A 6033-nucleotide genomic window follows, 5' to 3' on the forward strand; every position below is an offset into this window, starting at 1 on the left:
ATCTTGTCATGAGTATTTTCAGTCATTGGTGACCCACTAGATAGTTTACTTCTATTCTAAGCTAGTGTAAGTCCATAAAAACATTTTATTTCCATTCATATGATAATTTTAATTTTAATTTAGTTAACTTTACTTAATTTTAGTCTTTTATTATGGTACATGAGTTGGTTTAATTTATTTAATTTTGAAATAATTTGGTAATTATTATTAATGGTAGAAAAATTAATAAAGGCTTGAAAACTGTCTCCCAATGACTCTATCCTCATTCTTTCACTTTAAGTTCTCCCAGTGTCTTCCCTTGACTTGTTCTTATGAGTGAACTTTCTAATCAACCAATGATTCCACCTCACAAACCTTTTGGAATAAGAGCTCAGAATTGAAACGATGAATACATAGGTGGACACTAATGGGAAACATTTTCATACAGTAGGTCATATCCAAAGCTCTCTGTATATACTATTAAACTAACACATTGAGTAAGCTAAAAACCAGGTTATTAGCTATGACCCAATTTGACTTAACATAAAACTAAGTTGACTTAACATAAAAACACACTATAGCTTATTTTAAGGAGTGGTAAGATATAAAGTGGATCAGTTGGGTTAGTTATAGAACAGATGTGACATGGTGTTTTTTCTTTTCAGTAGCATCTATGCCATACTGTACCCTTGCTAAATTGTTTGTATTCCATGGGTACCCTCGTTAGTGTTTCAGTTTTTTTTAAGACTCACTGAACAGCTAGCTCTCTCTCCTAGGAATGAAGGATGATACAAAGGATAGAATGTGGTGAGGGCTGAGGGCTACTGTAACATACTAACATTTAGAGGATGATTCTGATGGATCCTGACCTCTGGTCAGTTGCCTTCACTGCATTTAGGACTTTCTAGGCCAGGTATGTACAGGTACTGCCCCCACCCCTTTCAAAAGTAGTGCTTCATTCTTATCTCTTGTAACTGTATCCAATCCCAAAGGTAAAAGACAAGCAGAGGGCAAGGATGCTTAGCCAGGTTTGGATTGAGGTCAGTCTGCATAAGTTTAGGCTATGAATCATGGCTGGCAGAAATCAGTGTTTTCCTAAGACCAGGAAGTCCTCAAGACTAGGGAATGTGTTGTAATATAGATAAACGTCTTGTGGGAAATTTGGCCCACAAGGAAAAGGAATTTGGCAATTGTACAGTCAAGTATCAAATTATTGGGGCGCCTGGGTGGCTCAGTCAGTTAAGTGTCTGCCTTTGGTTCCGGTCATGATCTCGGAGTCCTGAGATTAAGCCGCACATCCAGCTCCCTGCTCAGCAGAGAGTCTGCTTCACCCTCTCCCTCTGCCCTTCCCCACTCCCAATCGTGCTCTCCCTCTTGCTCAAATAAATAAAATCTTTAAAAAAACAAAATAAAAAAATTATTTCAAAATTAAATAAATTAAACCAACAAGTTCATTTAAAAGCCATAATTATAATATATATAAAAAACACAGATCACCAAATGTCTCTACATAGTACCTCAAGTAACACAATTTGCCTCCTTTTAGCAAAACCACACTGATAAAGCTTGTATTACTTTTCCATTGCTTGTTTCCTACTGCTGCCATAACAAACTACCATAAACTTATTGTTAAAATAACACGGATTTACTATCTTATGGTTCCAGAGTCAAAAGTCTAAAATCAGTCTCTGGGGCTCTGGGGACAAATCTGTCCCTTGTTCTTTTCCAACTTCTAGAAGCTTCCCATGTTTTTTGGACTACCTCTCTCTGATCTCGAGCTTCCTTTGTCACATCTGTCTCTGACCTTCCTCTCGTATAAGGTCCCTTGTGATTTTGTTGGGCACATATAGAAAATCCAGGATAATGTTCCCATCTCAAGATTCTAGTCCCTTTTGACATGTAAGGTAGCCCCTGTGACATTCACAGTTTCCAGGAATGAGGATGTGTGCACTTTTGGGAGGCCATTACTCAGCCTACTATTTAAACTCTCTATTTAAACATTTAAATAGCCTATTTAAACATTTGTTCCACATATAATTTTTCAGATTTACATTAACAGCTTGAATAAAACCCTGAAAACATCCAGTCCAACATCATCATTATGTGTTGATGAGAGAGCAGAAACTCACATATCTTGCCTCCAAGCACTGTGCTTTTTCCATCACAGCATGCTACCTATATTCATTGCTAGTCCAGGATTTAGAATGTGTTTGTCCTTCTCTCTTTACTCTTGCTACTGGATTCTGCTATTGCTGCTATTTCCTCTTATGCTAAGATTAGATTTATTAAATAGAAGTTTATACTAAGTTCTACTTTCTTAACCTTATTCTCTTTCCACTAAATAACTTTATGCACTAGCAAATAAAAACAGCATCCTTCATACTGTAACTATATGAGCTTTCACACACTTTTGACCCAGTGCACTTTTGAATTTTCCTAAAACCATTTTAAACTACTGCTTCTCATGAGCTATCATTTTTTGAAATTTTTCACATAGGTATGGGACAAGCACTAGTTATCTCATTAGTCCTCATATCAATTTTATAATGGCATTATTTTTTTTTAAGATTTTTTATTTATTTATTTGACAGGGAGAGAGACAACCAGCGAGAGAGGGAACACAAGCAGGGGGAGTGGGAGAGGAAGAAGCAGGCTTCCAGCAGAGGAGCCTGATGTGGGGCTCAATCCCATAACGCCGGGATCACGCCCTGAGCCGAAGGCAGAGGCTTAACGACTGAGCCACCCAGGCGCCCCTATAATGGCATTGATTATTATTATTATCTCTCTTTAAAGAGAAGAAAACAGAAGCTTAAAGAAAGTAAGTAACTTGTTGAGTCTTAGACTCTAGGATTCATACCCTTGTCTAACTCCAGAGTCTAAAGTCTCAATCACAGCCCCAAGGACTTTTGTCTACAGTTAATTCAGAAAGATGGCTAGCTGAATGGAGTGTGCAGTCATTGCTCACAGGAGTACATTGGGTCATTGTGAGGACCCAAGCAGTTACATGGTCTAATAAAATTAACTAGCCACACCCTAAAAATACTTTGTACGTCCACACCACTGGAAGAACACTGAATTCAGCCCAACGTATGAGATCTGTTTTTCCTTTAGTGTTTACTTACATGTCTAGGTATTGTGGATTTGGATGCTTTTTACCTGGGCAAAATTACAGAAATATTAGAATTCCAAGCAAAAAAAAAATTTTAAGAGACACTCTTCTTGGACAAAAGCATAGTATCTTTGATTATAGTGTCTGTGGAAATAAGTTAAAAGGCATCACCAATGTAACTAAATTTGTTGGGCATGTTTTCTTAATGATTTATACTCAATTATCAAGGTTCAGTTTAGTCATACTAAAATATTTTTCCTTTTAACTGCTTGAGGATCTATTTAAAGAAGAAGTTTATTGAAATTTCAGAAAAGCAAAAGTTAGACATTAGATGTAAAAAAATATAATGAATGCAATTACTGTTCCATTACTAGACTGACGGAAAGAATAGTCAAGTAAACTGATCTGTGTTTCTGTAGGTATAAATGATGGAATGCTATTCTTTATAAGCCAAGTAAAGTTTGTTATTGAATGGAGGTATTTTGTTTGATCACCAACTTTACTACATCACAGTAGTATAATACATGGCTAAAATATTTTCTGCCCAGTTGAAAGTCAAGAAAAGATTCTTAGAAAAGGTTTGACGTTGTTAAATTACCAAAACATTCTGGACAACTGTGAAGCAAAAAAAAAAAAAAAAAAAAAAAAGTGAGAAAGAAAAAGAAAAAACTAAAGAAAGAAGAAAAAAATTTGAAAACACCCAAATGATAAAAAATGAAATATGCTCTTAGAGACCAGCTTAGAAATGGAAGGGGAAAATATTCCACCATCGTATCCTCAGAAAACCTACAAAAAGAGGTACAAATTTCAATTAAATTCCTAGTTCCACAGCGTCAGTTCAGGCAGAATTATACCTTTGCCTACATTAGTTTCATAAATTCCTTTAGTCCCTGATTTCCTGGAGCTAAGTGCCCTGAGAAGAGAAGGGTTAATAAGTGACATATTAGCCAAAAAGAAAAGGCCTGGCTCTCACAGATGGTTTGTACAAGGACACCAAAGGAACGCAGGAGCAAGAGTGGAGTCATCAAGAAGAACAGCAAGGTCAGCAGGATTCCCAAGTATAGAGAAAGGAGAAAACCTCCAAAAGAACAAAGAGAAGGTAAGTGTCTTCCATTATAAAATGAAATGCTCCTGTTATTAGTAGTAACAGTAATAGATCAATAACAAAGTAAGCTAAAACTACTAAAAAGAAGTTCACATTCATTGAGCACTCCTCTGTCAGGCACTGTGGTTGAGCCTTAAAGGTATTAGCTTACCGACGCTAGGATACGTTCTATTATTATTCAAATTTTACTAAGGAAAGTGAGGCACAGAGTAATTAAGGAACCTTCCCAAGGTCAAACACCAATGAAGTGACAGAATGAGGATTCCGCCCAGAAAATCTGATTCCATAGCCCACACTCAGCTAGCTCGTTATCCTGCTAAGATGGAATTGGAAATGGTAAGGTACTTTTGACTATTTGCATAGGAAAAACTTGCTATTTGCCTCCTCCTTACACTACAAAAATACAAAGGTACGTGGTGCCTCTTTGGTTAACATTCTAATGTGAAGCTGGATTTTTTCTGCCCACCCACACTCTGAAAAATTCTTGTACACAACCCAATTACTGGAAGAGTTAGAAATACAGCTGCTCCAGCAATAGCACATTTTCCCCACAACCCTTCAGTCTTCCCCTGCACACGCCATACACACCACACACACACACACACACACACACACACACACACACACACAGAGTGTATGAGAAGATTAGGCCCTCGTATCTACAAAGATTGTCTCTCATTGTTGAATCATCCCTGCTATCTTTATTTTCAGGGTGTTTATCATAACTCTTTTGTTCCACTTGCAACCCACTTGCTGATGCATCATTCCTTTCTTTGGTTAAGATAAAAAAAGATCTTGACAGCTGTATCATGCAGAAACCAAGACAGATTTACAAATGTAACTGAAAAAAGTAATAACCTATGCATTGAGTAAAGTGTTGGCTAAGGGGAGTCATTAAAAGTGGTCAGGTTTGCTTAACTATACTCAGGCTGCTATTCATACAAATGACTTTGCAAATATTCTAAAATAACTACTGCCTCAAATAATGAATTGTTTTAAAACTGGGGTTTTGAAATTTAAATTTAATGACGAACTATAAAAATCTATATATTTCCATATTGGCAGGCTTTATGACACGAACTTAGAGAAAATTAAAACATCTGGAGATTCACTACTAAATTATATCACAAACGCAGCATATAGAGAACAAGCATGAGAAGTACAAACATCACAAAATTTTGATCGTATACTTCTGAAACGTGAGGGACAACACCACATCCCACCTCTTATGTATTTCAAGTTGCTCCTTTGTTAAAATTGGAACCTTCACATTGTAAAATGGAAACTCCACATTCTGATAGGCAACAGTTAACACTTCCTTTTTTTTTTTTTAGATTTTATTTATTTATTTGACAGTGCACACGAGCAGGGGGGAGGGGCAGAGGAAGAGGGAGAAGTAGGCTCCCTGCCGGGCAGGGAGCCCCATGCAGGACTCAGTCCCAGGGCAATCCCAGGGCCACGCATCGTGACCTGAGCCAAAGGGAGACGCTTCACTGACTGAGCCACCCAGGCGCCCCAACCCCCAACCCTTCTCCTTTCTTCATGTTAATTTTTATCAATCTTGATGACAGAACCAAAGATAAAAGACACTTTCTTTAATTTACTCAAGTGAAATTCTTCCTAAAATGTGTAACATTTTAGTAGAGCATACAAACTAAGGATGTCAGAGTATACCTCTAACTCTAAATTTAAGGTCCATTTATAGGCATCAGAGAAGTATGATGAGCATATTTTTAAGATAAGATCCATAGCCTACATCAGAGTCTCAAAGGAGTTAACCAAAAAACAACAACCAACAAAAAAGTTGAAAAACATTGTTCCAGACCAAAAAACCCCAGTC

The sequence above is a fragment of the Ursus arctos genome, unplaced genomic scaffold (genome assembly GCF_023065955.2).
Source record: "Ursus arctos isolate Adak ecotype North America unplaced genomic scaffold, UrsArc2.0 scaffold_3, whole genome shotgun sequence".
Taxonomy (NCBI): domain Eukaryota; kingdom Metazoa; phylum Chordata; class Mammalia; order Carnivora; family Ursidae; genus Ursus; species Ursus arctos.